This window comes from Larimichthys crocea, chromosome XXIII (assembly GCF_000972845.2).
Source record: "Larimichthys crocea isolate SSNF chromosome XXIII, L_crocea_2.0, whole genome shotgun sequence".
Classification (NCBI taxonomy): Eukaryota; Metazoa; Chordata; class Actinopteri; family Sciaenidae; genus Larimichthys; species Larimichthys crocea.
In genome coordinates, this window is record NC_040033.1 from 16273285 (window position 1) to 16291845 (window position 18561).

Below are 18561 nucleotides of genomic sequence, written 5' to 3' on the forward strand. Positions count from 1 at the left end.
ACCAGCAGTATTCGTATTTGGAAAAATTGCAGTAGCTTATATCAGATTTTTGAAGCACTTGGCTCACCCCTGTTGGATGGGATACTTGCATGTTTTATTTTGCTGTTTGGAGAAAATTAAGGACAGCCCACGTACAATAGTTTCAAAGGACTGTAAATTCAATAAAAGATATAGTGTTATAAAACACATGTTTATCACAGCAGCAGGCATGTCACAGCTGAATACAGACTAACATTGTGGGGTCACAGAGGGAGCCATCTGTTCAGGAGGCTTCTGTAATATCTCCACAGATCTCTAGCTGAGACACACGGGTGGCCGGCTCTTGACAAAGTGTCATGTTGCACTCTTTGTGCTTCTTTTGTTCACAAAACAAAATAACACTGGGTTCCTTGAGAAAAATAGCTGACACTATCTTCAGAGGCTTTGTTTGCCCAGAAAATTCTTAAAATAATTATCAGTTAGCGCAAAGCAACAATGCTAAAAATGTCTGAAGTTGAAAAATCTTCAGTGAAACATGCAGAGGCAACAATTTTGTACTTTCACCAACTTCAACATTTTCTATTTTTAATTCACCCAGTTTTCCTCCAATTGTCTCTATGCTTTTTCTTCACCACTATAATCTCATCTGTGCACAATTATCGATTTTTATCTGTAATTTGTCCTTGTCCTGTCTCTCATCCCATCAGCGTCATTGTGCTTCTCCTCTAATAGAATCCTGAAGTTATCCATTAAGGTGCTCTTGTTTTTCTGGGACTTATCTGATGTCTCTAGCTGCTTCTCTGCCTTCACAGGTGCTTCATTCTTTCCAAATCTGCTTCCATGAGAGCCTTGTCATTTTCTCTCAGCTATCTGTTACCTTTGTCTTTGCTTGACATAATGCATGGTTTTCAGTTTTTGCTTTCTTTCTGTGTGGGTTTGAACAGTCTGTGCCAGTGGCTTTCACTTCCCTCTGTCTGTCTAAGCTGTTCTACTTTCTTGCTTCTCTGAGTCTGACCTTTACTACACACTGCTGGTTATTGCCCTGAAGGTCATTTCTATTTCCTCATTTCGGCTTGAGGGTCTTTTCTTGCAGTTTAACACCTAGATTTTCTCCCAGGTGGCTCTTAGTTAACAAGGCAGTCAGAGAAGTGCAACATCTCATTGCCTGCTAACATACACAGTAAGCCCATAGGTCAAGGTCTTGGATTTCATCCCAAAGCCCTACTGCACAGTCTGAAGCATTTTGTTGGATGCCGCTTTCGTTAATAGAAAAAAAGGCTTGGTGACTCAAAAATATGTTGGGTTTAATTTGAGTAATGAGAGTAGTTTTCGTCTCTAAAATTGGTTTCTGTTTTTTTTTTCACTTCAGTGATCCTTTTAGAGTGTCTGCAGTTATACTTCACTAGTCATCATTCCAAGCTTGTCAGTACACTGAGCCATTCATTCATTCATCTTTATTTTTACTCTAACCTGCTTGAGCTCAACAGGATAGAGGGCAAGATTGCCTGCCTCTGCTCACATTGGGAGAGGCAGGGCAAAAACCTGGAGCAATCAGCAGTCTATCACAGGGCTGACACATATAGACAGACAAATTAGAAAGTCCCCTTACCTGCATATATTTGGACTAGACACCCAAAGGAAGTCCACATAGGAATAACACGCAAAGTTTGCACTTAGTGTAATTGCTTTGTAGCATAAAAACTCAACTCTCTGTTTGTTTTAACTTTAATAGCGGTATCAGGACACATTGTTTTGTATGCTGGATCAGTACGGTTGACAATGTTACACCTCTTTTTATATCAAGCCCCCATACAGCTGTTTTACACATTGTTTTGATTCAGTCACAATACTATTTTCAACTAGACAAACATATCAGAATCTACAGTATAATGGTCGGCTTATGTGCTCTATGTTTATTCTATGTTCTATCTGATACAAGTTATTGCTGAAAACAAAATCATAAATCAATTAAAGAAAAAGAAAAAAACACACCAGCAACAACAAAACTACATCAGTTTAACCACTTTACAGTGATTACATTAGACTGTGACATTAGTTATTATGTAACACTACACAGAGGTACTTCAGACAGACAGAGTAAAGGTTTGCTCACTATCACAAGCAGGAAATGCAGGAGAGATAGGTTTATTACTCTAATCTTTTCTAAGATGCAGATGAGGAATCAGACTAAAATCCCATTGCACCACCGCACCACAAGGTCAGAGCTTTTCCTAAATGTAATATTTCCTGGTAAAATCAGATAATTTCAGTCATGTTGAATTATTTAAATTCTTGCTTATCCCAGTGGCATATGGCAGACATGAATCCATGACCTTAGCCTGCTTAGGTGATTAAGGAACTGCTATATCTAATTCCTAGTTGTCTAGGTTTATAAAATTATTAGTGCTGTCAAAATTAACGCGTTAATTTTGTCGATTAATTTTAAAGAATTAACGCGTTAAAAAAAATTTACGCAATTAACGCGGTTTTGTTTACTTCCGGTGGCGGCCGCCATTTTGGATGTGGCAAAGTAGAGCTTTGTTTCCCAGATATATTAGTGTGTGTGTGAATGGGTGTATAAGAGGCATTAACTTAAAGCCCTCACGGAGACTGCGCCCTGGGCGGTCGCCCACATTGCCCATAGCTAAAACCGGCCTGAGTAGCCCACATGGCATCTGTGCTAATTCTTTGGATTGCTATCGCTCCATAATCTTTAAATGCTTTGACTTCCAGCCAAAAGTGTCCAATCACCTTGAGACCTGTGATGCTCTTTCTCCACCGCCCCCCCTCTATAGCGGTCAAGGGGTGTGCAAGGAAACACTCTATCTCTTGGTCCTCTGTCTCCAACATAAGCACTTGTACCCGTTCATTTGAGCAAGTTGAACAAAACTGCATATAAAGGCTGTTTGAGTTGTTCTTGCTTACACCTCACCACTCTTCCCCGATAAATGCCTGTTCTTTAGCATTCAGTGCATGACTGAATGCCACCTAGTGAATCCTCTTGATCCGAACTCATCAATTCAGTTCTGCCAAACACTAAAGGCCGGCTGAGCTTTGTGATAACAATTTGAGTGGACCGCCCCTTTATTAACTTCCCACAGGTATTCAGTGACACCCTCATTAGAAACAATCACAATACAAGATCACAGAATTAAGGTCAAAATAGACACATATGCCACTAGGACAAAGAGGAATAAAAAAACACTTTACAGTGTGTCTTGCTCTATATGAGACAAATGTATAGTGCTATATTATTTTCCAATCGAATCAATGATATTGTGATAAAGTACACATTTCTGTGGCGTTCCCCAATGATCTTATTGTTCTTCCTATTCGATCGCTTTTATATCTAAAGCATGCAGCCGCAAAAATGTTTAAGGTGGAATTAGCAGTGCTTAACAATTAACAATCTTAGCTATGGCTAGTGCAAATAGTGAACAAGTACAAGTAGACCCGATATAAAGCAGAAAAAAACTTTACATGCTACATGCTGCATCATTTTCTGTTACTCCCGCCTATCTGTTTGAAGGCAGCTTGACTTCAAGCTGGGAAAAGTGGACAAAGAATAAGTCTATTCGAAACATATATACAGACTGTAAATACCTTAAATGGTCGTATTGCAGGAAAAAAGATTGCCCATACAATCGGTATGATAACCCGGGTATTTCATTTCATGAGGCTGATATCATAATGATGTGGTCTTTCAATTTGATTGATTAGCGACGAATCAACGCCCACTGTAGAAAGCAAAAAATTAAATACCTCTCATTGTAGGGTGTATGTTTAGGTTTTATGACATTCCTCTCATCTACATTCTGCGTTTTTAGCAGCACTCCAATCTCTAAATAATGTGCCCCTTTGGTGCCTGCATTGCTTCCAGCCTGCAGTTTTCAGCCTGCTCCTCCCACATGCAGAGATAGGCAAACATCCTACATGCACTTGGTTATGTTTCCAGAGTCCAAACATGACTGCCAAATTTGTTTTAGGCGAGCCTTCCCAAGCCACAAATCCATTGACCCTCTGGTTGTAATAGCTTTGAACCACATTTAATTTGTGACAACCCGTGTCACAGCATACCAACAGCGCTTAGAAAGTCGTTTCTTACATATGCAAATTACAGGCTTACCTTCTGTGCTGACGATACGGCAAAACCCAACATCTATTTAGTCTGTCTGTATCTGTTTTTTTCTATATTATCTTCAAACATCGTGTTAATAACTGATAAATATCGATTTTATGATTGCATAATATAGAATGGATATACATTAAAAAGCTAGACAGTCTTTCTTTTTGCTATGTTTTGTTTTTATTGTAAATGAAATATTTGATTCTGTAGTAACACAGCATTCACCACGTCCGAGTTACAACTTTCTGTCCAGCGCATAAAAAATTGACAAGACAATTGTATGCATGTGTGATAAGTAGCTGATGTGGCATGCTATACTGTACTGTTACCTACCAGTGCAAAGGAAGAACAAGGACTTAAAAGGGATCTGTGTCAGTTTCTAACAAATTGTGTGTCGTTTATTGTCTGGTAGTGTAGCTGCTTGAGGTGTATAATCATTGCGGTATCAAAAAATCGAGTACGGTTAGAAATCTGTGGTTTTCCGAGAGCTAATTTACATTCATGTGTGCTCGCACCAAGGCCCATGGTTTACCAAAGAGCTAAGGCAAGGGAGGACACATTGATGGAGCTCACAGGCAGAAAATAGAGAGGGAATACAGAATAGCAGAGAACCAGCTCAAACACTGCCAATAGAATACAAGGACATGTTGGCCAGGTAACTCATACCTGATTCGGACCACTAGCTCTACATGGGAGGCAATTAGTCTAGTTTTGTACCATTGATGCAATTTTCTCTTTTGATGATTTTTATAATAAATACTGCATTCTATAAATTGTCTGAATATTGTAATACATTCTAAATATATAAACACTGCATCCTTTAAAATTATAAACAGTGAAAATTGCTTTTAATACAAGTAGGCCTACTAATTGTGCAGATGACACTTTAGGAGAGAGCCTTATGTGATCGCGCTTCTGAGCTGGTATTTGTTGTCACTGTCGACATTTTACTATGTCTACTCAGGGAATACACAAAAGATTTGAAAGCACGTTGCATCACACAGATTGTATTGTTTTTTTTTTTTCTCTTTGTCATCCTCATTCATCCTCAGAGGAATTAGGCAAGGACGAGTATCCCTTACTGTTATCGCTAATCACAATTCTTCTTGCCTCCTGTCACATCGCAGTATTGGAATGTCTTTACCGCAGCACTGGTAAGAGTCAAAATAAGGATTTGCCACATGTAAGATGTTTTGTCTTTCTTGGCTTTTGCTCTTTCTTGTGGTGCAAAAATATTTTCATTCACATTTTCCATTCAGATTTTATTTTTATCTATTTTCATCAGTCAATCGCTATGCACTTGATGCGTGCAGGTTCTCATACGGCATTAAAGCACCGGCTCACATAGTGAACAACTTTTCGCTGTAATTTATGCCTGAAGGCGAATTGCACTGCAGTACGCTTGAAAAAACATGAACTAGCTTGGAGGATACACTGTCGTATCGCAGGTGTCGACAGTGCCATCAAACAGAACCAACGTCAAATAATTCTATTTTCCTTGCCTACACTACAGTATGCATTTCAAGGCCTGCTATTTAATATTTGTTGATGGAGGCAAACAGACGTGATTCGAACCTGCAACAAGAAGGTGTGAGGAAGACCGATGTCCTTGACTGACAAATTAAAGAATGTAGACACAGAGAAAGTGACACTGGGTTTTTATATGTGTGACTTTGGCTTACAAAAAAGGATTACCAAACATTGGACAGTATTTACGGCTTATTGGCAGGGACAGTTTGGCAAACATGGGAGATTTTGACATCGCCTCTACAATTCCTACTTGTGTGCATCCACTCTGACTTTCCATATCGAACGACATAGTCAAGATCAACACGAAGAACAGATGCTGTATTAAAACCTGGTTGGAATTACTCCGCATTCCATTGAATTGCAGGGACTGCTGTTCGGTTCGTGTGAATGATTGGCTGGATGTGCTTGGCTACGAAATTATTATTAATGCCTACTGTACAAGTCCTTAGTCGCCCGTTCTTATTTACCATCTGACAAGGTGGAGCATTTGGCTGTACAATTTTTCACATAAATTCTTATAGCGAAACATAGCACACTCTTTGGCTGTCCTAAAAAACTACCCTGCCTCTCTTGTACAAGGATAACAGCTCACTCTTGTTCTCGCATTTCTTTACCTCCATATCTGTCCAGGTCTCACCCCCCCTTTGCCCCCGCACCCGTGCCACAAGTGTAATCAAAACTGTGATGATGCTGGAGTCAGAGGAAGAAAGGGATAGGGCTGAATAAAGGATCAATTCAGCACTATACAGAACATTGTACCCATACACGCTTGCTTTTCGTCATAAAAAAAATCTTTCAAATCTTTGATCTACCTACTGCGTCAACAGGAAATAATTCCTGTCTGGGTTCAAAGGACATCTCCCATTGCCCTAATTCTCTCGGGCATTAGTGAGAGGGATGGAAACATATGTGTGAATGGACACGGCAGGTGGGTCTGACAGCATCATGGACGACTTGGCTTAAAGTGAAAATCGCCCCTTGGTCTCTGCACTGGGATCTATCACCAATCTGGGATCTTCAATACATTCAGATCTTATTTCTGATGAAGTGTGTAATTTCCTTTCTCAGGTAGCACATTTTTATTCCAAACTATCTGATTACTTATATTGCATTTCCTGATGTTCCACTATTTTCTCTTATTACTTTTCTGGCCCTCTGTTGCTACAGTGATGGACAAGTTTTTGTTTATAGTGAGAAAACGTAAGACGCACCAAAGGAACCCAGTGTTCGACTTGTACCCATTTGTTCAATTTACAAAAACAGGTGGCGAAGACGCATTTTTGTTTTTTACATGGTACTTTGATAAACAGATGCAGGCCATAGCAGCACCGTTTATTCATGGCTATTAAACAATCATAATTTCATCTAACTCGAAAAAAACCTTAACATTTACTAAAATTAGTGGTGCAGAAAGTGCAATGCTTTAAGTACAAAGCACAAGTCATCCGTACGAAGTCCTGTGTAGGCTCAGCATACTTACGGCTGCATGTATGATAAATAGAATGGCTTGTGTGGAGAAACATGTCTCTTGTAAAAAGTTTTTTTATTTTTTTTAATTGCAGATAATTCTTTGGTGCAAAAAAACAAAAGGGGCGGACTATTTTTTCGTTAAATGCTTACATCAGCGCTAAAGCTGACATTTAGCAGGCATAATGTTTTCATGACTTCACTCAACCCATCTTAGCTTATGGAGTTGTAAATAGCACATCCTACAGCTAGGGGCCTGATTGGGATTAGATGTAGAGTAGTGGATATTTGACTTGATCATTGGTGCTAGATTAAGTAAGTTATTCATTAATTCCTTATTACAATCATCTGGACATTCTGACTCTTCCCGCTCTTGAGACTGTCACTTGATTGTCTTATCTAAGCCGAGTACTTATGCTTCACTAATATGTCATTGCCGCACTGTACCCTGATCTTTTCCTTTTGTAAAGTTGTCTTTCGCTAACGCATCCGCTAAATGACTAAGCAAATCCATCCAATAGTTGCGGGTGCCTTACACTGAAACAAACCAAACACATATCAACCTCATGATGCTAGGGCGAGTCAAGTGAAACATTGCAACTGAGTTAGTACTATACCATTGTACAATGAATGTGCGAATCCATCAAGGTATTAGGTTGAGAGTCTTTCACAGGGAAAAATGAAGCTTTTATTTATCAAAGGTCAAAAGGGGTCGGGGGGAAATTTTTTTTCACCCCCACCGCCAAAAGATTCATTCCGAATTCTTCTCGTGACCTGTTACAAGTACTACTGGCAATCAATAACAATCGTGTTAGGGTATTTCCAGTCTGTATCAAAAGTTGCGCCCCCAACAAATGACTGCTAGATCAACATCCACCATCCCTAGAGCTCTTTGCCTAGAGAGCGCCAAAAAAAAACATCTTCATAAACAGTATAGCGACACTGAAAATCTCCATAACAACCTATATGGATCAACTACTCAGGTCATCACCTCACAACATCAATAAAAGACATGTTGGTGGATTTATAGCCAGTTACAGCATCTTCCCTTGCTAAAAGTTTCTCTTCACAGCCCTCATGCTCGAATACCCATGCACGTACACATTTACCATGTGAGTAGCAGGGATTTTGAACTCCTTTTATAGCTTCAAATAACTGACAGGTCCGTTTTTTTTGTGTTTGGGACTTCAGAATTTGATGTTTTCCTTGGATTTTCACAGTACTCTGAAGAGAATCTGTTCATTTAAATCATCATTTTAAAGACCCATTATGCACCTCTTTACAGTACTACAATGGCACATTTTTAAACCGACATTTGTCTGTCAGTCATCTGCAAAAGAAGGCTTTTATGTTTTCTGCTGCACATTGGTGTTTCAGTTTTGTATACGTTCCCTCCAATGTGTCAAGTGTTTGGCCACAAATTAACCAGGTTCATGTGCTCATGTGCTGGTGCGCAAATACATTTCTGACTCTGCTGTGAAAATGTGAGTTGGTTTATCAGCCCATGTGAAACGATTGCAATACTGGTTTGATCATTTACGTTTGTGCTTGAATGAAACGAGGTTCTGACCTCTATTGCTGATCCAGGCTTCTTAAAACTTAAAAGCGGACGGTAGACAGAAGGACCGCCGTGTGAGATACATCAGTGGCTTTTAATACATGGTTCAAATCACTCCCAGTTTTGGATGTCCCCTTATGCTGTTGCTACAGGTTTTCTATTTTAATTTTAGGTACAGCTTAAGATACTTTTGTGTACAATTGGTAGGGCCTTACTGTGTTGCAGTTTTACAAGTTTTCTGGGGATTTCAGACCCTTTAAACAGTATGTGCCTTTGATCAGCAGGCGTTTAAATGCACCATTAAACTTTTCAAGTTACGCCTTGGCTGAAAACCAACAGTTGATTGTGAGGTCTTTAAAGGCCTTATTCCTATGGAACCACCTGCCTTATTCAGCTTATAAGGTTAACTGCCTTCATTTCCAAAAATATCAGCAGCATTTTACAGTACATGGTTCGAAAAATGGGTGAGCCTTTTTTTTTTTTTCTAAACAGTTTGTTTTTAATGTTTTCGTACTTTCATCAGTTATCCCCCCACAATTTTTTTGCAGCCTTGAGTGATCTGTAGCCTGAAGGGTTCCCGGTTTAATATTGCAACAATCAATGTCCATGGACAGACAGGGTCCCTGAGCAAGATCCCTGAGCAAAGCGCTGACCCCTTACCCTGATTTCTTTCATTTGTAAGTCACATGGGTAAAGTGTCAGCTAACGTTACACCAGTCCACTAAGGATAGTTCCTTCTTGCTATGTTGGTGGCATTTTAAATAGAAACAGGAATAACAGATATATCTTGCTTTTGACAGTTATAAAGGACTATACCACTTTATATCAGCCTACACTGAACTTCCTTTCATTGTATGCTCCTTGCATTAACCAGAATACTGTTTTCATTGACATCAAGAGTGCAGTGAAGGAGTTGTACTGCAGGCAGAGCGAGCAGAGGTCTTAATTACACAAGTAAAGGGCATGACAATAAACAAATGAGCCCACACCACACCACCATGGCCTAATTTATCAAGAAAATACCCAAGTAAACACTGCATTATCTCTCTATCTTTGTATTTTTCAACACTTTTACCCCTCTATGCTCGTCTGCGCTCTTTTTCTCTGGCCATTATTCCATTCTTTATCCTTTTGTAAGCTTGCACTTAGCATTTATGAAGAAAAATACAATGTGGTTTTATATTTGTACGTATTGCTATGTTGCATATTGAACATTCCAGGAAAGATCACACTACAATACTGGTTGACTGAGCACAAGGTGCAGGAAGGGTCTGGGGACAGGGTTAATCGAACAGTCAATCGAGTCAGCATGCACGTTATCTGAAAGCGCCACCCACTTCCCTCAATGGGCATCCCTCGTCTCCCAGACCTTTATGAGCCTATAAGGAGAAGGGAAGGACTTCCCTCCCTAACATAATCTATACATGAGGATTGGAATGACTGATAGATTTCATGGGCTGCAGTGACATTTTGGGTCAACTATAAAAGACACAAGCAATACCTCGAATGTAGGAAAATCATTACTCTCTGGTTTCATGCCGCCTTATCATGCTCTAAACAGCTGAGGCTTGGATAGAGACAGAAATATATGCAGAGGGGGGAAAGAAAGAATATACTTGTGTTTTTTATGCATGTCAGGGTGTTGAGGCTGCAACTCAAATTTCATCTCATCCTTCCCCCGGCTAACGTAAATAGCACACTACAAACCAAAACCTTGGTGCTGCCTCTATACAAATAAATCTGATAGGGCTGATACATCTGGCTGGGAGAAAACTGTGTTCTTTTTCTTAAGTGCTATTACTAAATCATCTATGAGAGATTATTCAAATGGGTTGTTGAAAGACTTGTATATCATGTGTACCAAGGTTACCAGTGTTAGAACATACATAGAGAAGCACAACCTTTATCTAAACACAACAACATGGCAGGCATTAGATTCATTCATCAGAGGTTTCAAGGAGTTGCTAGCTCATACAGTCATGGTTTTCAAAGAGCTAGTCTCTTGTGGTCCAAGCTAATAAATCACCCACGCTACGCCTAGCCCATCCACATTATACATAAAAAAGGTAGGAGCATAAGAAAAATACATGTAAGAAGAGACTTTTTCCATCGTTCTTTTCTGAGGCAGGCTTGGCTTTGCTTTAGGCTAACGCTTTGTCTTTGCCTGTGCTTTCCTACTACTGACAATCCTTAGGAGTGCATGAAAAAGTAAGAACTGATTGAACTCATAGCATACTGCTATGCTTACAGTCTCTCTGACGACACCTCACATACAACAGCTGTGTGAGAGCAGCAGGCTAGTTCTAATTTGCGATAAAAACATGAAAATGCTACAGTTATAATGGCATGCCACACAGTGTTGCATCATTATGGATTCAGAATCCCCCAAGCAATATGGCAGAATGGTGTGGCAGTATGCAAGCTTATTTCTTGCTTCGCCTTTGTCATTAGTGGTCCATAGTTCGCAGGAATGCTGAAAAAACTCTAGGGAAGAGTTTCATTTTTGTTTTATTTTTGTATATTCTTTCCTGTTTTAGCTGCTCTACTCTGCTTGTGGGCTCAGCTGAAATTCATGCGAATGATAGTTCAACACAGGTTCTCTTTGCTGCTGGATAACAATCACTTTGGGACACACAGATCATTTAGCCCCAGGCTAGGTCACCTCCATCCCATATACATAAAGCTTTAATCTGATTCACTGGGAGAACAACTAGCCCTCAGGTCACCTTTACTGTCAGACTCCTTTATTGTTGGAATAATGTTGAGAGAGTTTGGTTTGATAGACATCAAAAGCTCATAAAGTCTAAATAATTTAAGTATTTCACAACCATATTTTAAGCTTGAGAGCAGACCTAAAAGTCTGTTCTGAAACATGAGCTGTTTTGGAGTTCCAAGAATGTTACATTATTAAAGTACAGGTCTGCCATTATCCAGGCAAAAATCCCAGACAGATTTGAATCACAAAAGAATTATTGAAAATCACTGACGAAGAAGGTGCCTTTTATGTTTTGTTATGTTCTGTGTTCTGATTTAAGAGCATATTTGCCTAGATTATGGCTATGGCACAAGTTAAATGACCTACACAAGGTTGGTCCAGATCGACTTGTTGTTTCACTATTCATGAAAACAACCCCAGAAATCAGAGAAAATATTACTGATGTGGCAGTAGTTCAGAAATCACATACCAGACAGCTGACAGAGGCAACAGATTTTGTTGCAATAAGTGATTTTTTTGGCCATTGGGGCAACAAGTTGAAGCGACAACACTGACAAGAAATGATCACCGCTGGTTGTGAGCTTGTTACCATACAGCTGCCTACACATCCAGTGAACTCCAATATTCACTCTTTTTAGTTTTCTTTTTTTCACCAATGGGAAACTTTTCTTGTCTGCTAAATGCTTCTCAAGCTTACATGCTCTACTTGTCTTGCCTGAACAGAAAACAATGGCGTGGAAGTGCTGCTACGTAGCTCTTAATGGTGAGCTCCATGATTAGTTGTGATGCTGTTGTTGACTAATCTGGACGTGTGTGTTTGTGGTGTTATCTTGTTATCTTTCCACCAGCACAAGTTCGGCAGAATGTGGACCAACTCAGGCACTCTGATGTACTAGAGTGTCTCTAATTCTTCTTGATCAGCGACAATAAATAATACAGCACAAGACATCAGTTCCTGAACACTTTCTTCCCTCCTGACCTCGACCATTGGACCATTGATTCCAGCAATTCCTCCACAGATACACCCAGCAAACCACAGAAAGCAACGAAGAGACAGACACAAATGGGAAGGGAAAACAATCATAAACATTTTTAGCGCATTCATCATTAAGCCTGGGGTATTGTTGCTTTAATTGTACAATCAAAAAGGTAATGCTGAAGTAGTTGCCTATTCTAATATCCTGTTCAACAACATGACTTTTGTGTGTTTATGGTTGCCAGCTCTGGCAAGCTGAGGGAACTGCAAAATAGTTGATAAATCTCTGCAGGTTCATCACTATAAGTGACTCTTTCTATATCAAAATAGTTAGTGTGTCCATGCGTAGACACATTTGTGTTCAGACTTTATAGATTCTAGATGTCTGTATAGTTCTCCTAACTCAAATAACTGTTCTAACAATAATGCTGTTGAGGCACATTTGCCTTCACTTAAAGCCACTCATGCAGCCAGTCTGCTGCCTTATATTCATAACCATATCCTGAGCGAAACGGTGTTGTCAAACACTTTGACAGTGTGTGTATAACGAAGAACCTAGTATGATGAACTCACACATCCCATGCGAATATCATTGTCCTTTCATCGCTAGAAAAAAAAGCAGATGTGCCTCTGCTGTGAGCTAGCAGCTTGCTGAATAAACCATGGATGAGTTTTTGTGTGGCAGTTTTTTGTGTCATGGCTGGGCAGCCGTGTTGAATCAATCCCAGGCATGGCATGGACAGCCTTAGGCTTTATAAGGAGAGCTCTTACTGTCCACTCGAGGAGTACGTGCTGACCCACGGCCCTGAAGCGACTTGATCCGTCCCCCCCTGCCTTCCCTGCTGCTTCAGGTTAAATGCTGGTGCCGGGCAGGGCTCACCTTACCCTATTCCGTGCTGTCTTTTGATCATCACTTCTATTTTTTGGCATTTTTGCCCTGATCGTCATAGACTTATTGTTCCTGTCGTCCGAGCCCCAACATTTTGTAGTGCAAGCCATACTCCACACAGATTTTGGATTTTCCAGATTAATAGTGCCTTAATTGCATGTGCATTGCTTTTGGGGAAACGTGATGAAATCCAGAGTCTTAAGAGGAGTCTTATGCATTGTCACAAAATGTGCAGGTAGTTATCTGCTGGTTTTTTTTTTTTTTCTCAATCAAAAGTATTTTTGAAGTTTATAATGAGGGCGCCAGGGAAGCATTTTAATGTAGCATGGGAGTCAAATGAGAAACAAGAAGAAAACCACAAAGAAGTCAGCATCCTATGAAGGACCCAGTTAGAGAATTCAAGTAATTTCAAGTCATGCAACTCTGTATCAAAAAAGCTTTATTCCATTAGTACTATTACACACCCAGACTCTTAACACAGCACTCTTAACCATATGAGACTCAGTTATAGAAACAGGCAATTCTTGATAGATCTTTGAATTAAATCCAACTTTTCTATTGAAAATCATGACGCATCTCTGGCTTCTATTATTGACAATGCATGATGCAGAACTTGTGCAGCTTTAATGATGGAGTTTATTCTTAAGTCCATGTTTTTGACTTAAAATGAATTAGTTATTCTGGGCAGCCATTGCTTTCTATTCATTGAAGATCTTATTTTTGCCATTATACCATGTGGAGCGGCATTTGTGAACAAGATACTATTCAACTAAGCTTGGACATCCAACAGCTGATAAGCAGGATGATGTGGTTGCAGCAATGAGTTTATGCTGTCAGAAAAAAATCTGTCACTTGTTTTTCTGACACAGCATAACTCATTGCTGTGCTGTTGTCACTTGATAAAAAAAAAAACACCGTATTCGTAAAAAAGGTTGCAGTGCGAGGTCTGGGAATGTTTTTAAAAAGCCTCAGTTACAGCTGCTTATCACGTTCTATAACATTTCTTTGACTTCCATAAACAACAAAGCAAGTTGTTTGCTGTGATGGATTGCCTATCTAAAGCAAACTGTGTTTTGGGATATTTAAATTAACTGATACTAATGGTGTCTGCAGGTAGGAAAATAATCCTAGAAACTTGGGTATGCTTTGGAAAAGGGACAGGATGTAAAAGTATATAACAATTTTAGTTAATGAGCCAAAACATGCAAAACCACTGGTGCCGCTTTTAAGTCCACCAGGCTTACCCATCATTATGTGAAATAACACTACCACAGTATCAAGATGTGTTGACATTTCTGGGTACCAATTGTCAGCAGTTTACATTTGTTGCCTCAGGATATGATGCGCTTACATAAAAAACACTGACACAACTGGGGCTGGACAGTGCTTAAAGATTTATGATAACTGAGATAAGAATGATTTCTCTGTAACACTATATCATGCAATCATAATAAAACACACAAAATACACTACAGTGTGCACTGCAGGAAAAGACTATAAAAAAACAGCCTCAAATATATATCAAACATTTAAAATCAAAATATAGAAAAGATTCAGATGATACTCACCTTAATCCACTTGTAGTGCTTTCATCCCCTGCAGCCTGATCAGACACATCCTTTTGGGCAGTTTCAAAAGGCCTCGGGGGAGATATGTGATTGAAGGGTACTGACAACCAGCTGTAAGATATGCATTTCAGAATTCACAAAGGCATTGCAAAAATGATCTCCTCAAGGGAGCTTATAGAAAAGCACGTTACTGCGAAGACTTGCTTATAAAGAAAACAAGAGCATCAGAAACCCACACAAGCTTACTGTGAGCCAGTTGTGTAAAATGTTCTTGAAAATCAAGGACATGTTTAAAGGAAGAAGTGAAAGACTCTATCTGGTCTATTTATTTATTGCATTCCTTCTGATTTGCTCCGGTGTACTGGGAAAATGGATTTAGCCTTCGCATGCCAAATGAACATGGTTTAAAAAATCTGATGTAACACAGCTTAGAAAGTTACTTTTCTGCCATATAATATTTCTCTGCAGAATGGGTGTTTTCTACTTTTTCTTGGACCTGAGTTCTTCACAATGATTGACAACATTTCAATAAAAACAAACATCGAGAAATTTTCAGGTCTTTTTGATGTGAATCTCTAAGGTCCAGTTCTATGTCTAATAGTGAAGTCCAGTCACTGGATCAATCTAAGAGGAAACAAAAAGTTGGCTAAAAAGGTTTCTGTGCTACTTCCATTTGTCCGCCTCTCAGGGCTCTCATAGATTAAGAATAAAAGTTGAAAAATAAATATTTATATTTTGATACTGTAAATCAAAGTTAACAAAGAGACATTGTTGTATAAAGTCATTTTATTTTAATTGTGAAACTGTCAAACAGAGCTCATCAAGATGCTATTCAAACTAATACAGCGACATTTGTGAGATTTTAGGTCACACTGACTGAAATTGTGTATGTATATATAAAACAACAGTAGTAAGTATTTATTGAGCTTTTTACACGCTTCCTCCATTATTAAGTAGAATGGGACATGGTATCAGTCTTCTCATCTGTTAGCAAGAAAGTGAGTAAGTGTACTTTGTCAATGTCAAGAAAAAAAAAACATCATGTGAATTTGTTATTTCCTTCCATTAAAAGCTGTTGCCTAGCTGTAAGCCTTGGTTCTCACAGCAAAGTCAACTTCACACACAGAGAACATCCTGCAGGGACTTACTACTGTAAATCAAACAGTATATACATGTTAACATTGTTATAAAAAATACATGAGGGGAGAAGGGGAAAGGTAAATTCACCATTCTGTAGCCAAGAGCTCAGATGGTGATAGGCTTAAACTGTGAGTAAGTAGCCTGCCAGTTCTGCTCGTGCTTTGCAAAAAACTGCAATTTTTCTCTGACTACAGATACAGAGCTGCAAAACCAGCAGTATTCGTATTTGGAAAAATTGCAGTAGCTTATATCAGATTTTTGAAGCACTTGGCTCACCCCTGTTGGATCGGGTACTTGCATGTTTTATTTTGCTGTTTGGAGAAAATTAAGGACAGCCCACGTACAATAGTTCAAAGGACTGTAAATTCATAAAAGATATAGTTTATAAAACACATGTTTATCACCCAGCAGGCATGTCACAGCTGAATACAGACTAACATTGTGGGGTCACAGAGGGACGCATCTGTTCAGGAGGCTTCTGTAATATCCCACAGATCTCTAGCTGAGACACACGGTGGCGGCTCTTGACAAAGTGTCATGTTGCACTCTTTGTGCTTCTTTTGTTCACAAAACAAAATAACACTGGGTTCCTTGAGAAAAATAGCTGACACTATCTTCAGAGGCTTTGTTTGCCCAGAAAATTCTTAAAATAATTATCAGTTAGCGCAAAGCAACAATGCTAAAATGTCTGAAGTTGAAAAATCTTCAGTGAAAACATGCAGAGGCAAACAATTTTGTACTTTCACCAACTTCAACATTTTCTATTTTTAATTCACCCATTTTTCTCCAATGTCTCTATGCTTTTTCTCACCACTATAATCTCATCTGTGCACAATTATCAGATTTTTATCTGTAATTTGTCCTTGTCCTGTCTCTCATCCATCAGCGTCATTGTGCTTCTCCTCTAATAGAATCCTGAAGTTATCCATTAAGGTGCTCTTGTTTTCTGGGACTTATCTGATGTCTCTAGCTGCTTCTCTGCCTTCACAGTGCTTCATTCTTTCCAAATCTGCTCCATGAGAGCCTTGTCATTTTCTCTCAGCTATCTGTTACCTTTGTCTTTGCTTGACATAATAGGTTTTTCAGTTTTTGCTTTCTTTCTGTGTGGGTTTGAACAGTCTGTGCCAGTGGCTTTCCATTCCCTCTGTCTGTCTAAGCTGTTCTCTTTCTTGCTTCTCTGGTCTGACCTTTACTACACACTGCTGGTTATTGCCCTGAAGGTCTCATTCTATTTCCCATTTCGGCTTGAGGGTCTTTTTTGCAGTTTAACACCTAGATTTTCTCCCAGGTGGCTCTTAGTTAACAGGCAGTCAGAGAAGTGCAACATCTCATTGCCTGCTAACATACACAGTAAGCCCATAGGTCAAGGTTTGGTATTATCCCAAAGCCCCCTGCACAGTCTGAAGCATTTTGTTGGATGCCCTTTCGTTAATAGAAAAAAAGGCTTGGTGATCAAAAATATGTTGGGTTTAATTTGTATGAGAGTAGTTTTCGTTCTCTAAAATTGGTTTCTGTTTTTTTTTTCACTTCAGTGATCCTTTTAGAGTGTCTGCAGTTATACTTCACTAGTCATCATTCCGCTTGTCGATACACTGAGCCATTCATTCATTCATCTTTATTTTTACTCTAACCTGCTTGAGCTCAACAGGATAGAGGCAAGATTGCCTGCCTCTGCTCACATTGGGAGGGGGCAGGGCAAAAAACTGGAGCAATCAGCAGTCTATCACAGGGCTGACACATATAGACAGACAAATTAGAAAGTCCCCTTACCTGCATATATTTGGACTAGACACCCCAAGGAAGTCCACATAGAATAACAGCAAGTTTGCACTTAGTGTAATTGCTTTGTAGCATAAAAACTCAACTCTCTGTTTTTTTTAACTTTAATAGCGTATCAGGACACATTGTTTTTGTATGCTTGATCAGTACGTTGACAATGTTACACCTTTTTTTTATTAGCACCCATACAGCTGTTTTACAATTGTTTTGATTCAGTCACAACTATTTTCAACTAGACAAACATATCAGAATCTACAGTATAATGGTCGACTTTGTGCTCTATGTTTATTCTATGTTCTATCTGATACAAGTTATTGCTTGAAAGAAATCATAAATCACTTAAAGAAAAGAAACACACCAGCAACAACAAAAACTACATCAGTTTAAACCACTTTACAGTGATTACATTAGACTGTGACATTAGTTATTATGTAACACTACACAGAGGTACTCTAGACAGACAGGTAAAAGTTTGCTCACTATCACAAGCAAGGAAATGCAGGAGAGATAGGTTTTTACTCTAATTTTTCTAAGATGCAGATGAGGAATCAGACTAAATCCCATTGCACCACCGCACCACAGGTCAGAGCTTTTCCAAATGTAATATTTCCTGGTAAATCAGATATTTCAGTCATGTTGATTATTTAAATTCTTGCTTATCCCAGTGGCATATGGCAGACATGAATCCATGACCTTAGCCTGCTTGGTGATAAGGAACTGCTATATCTAATTCCTAGTTGTCTAGGTTTATAAAATTTATTATATTATATATATATATATATATATATATATATATATTATATATATATATATATATATATATATATATATAT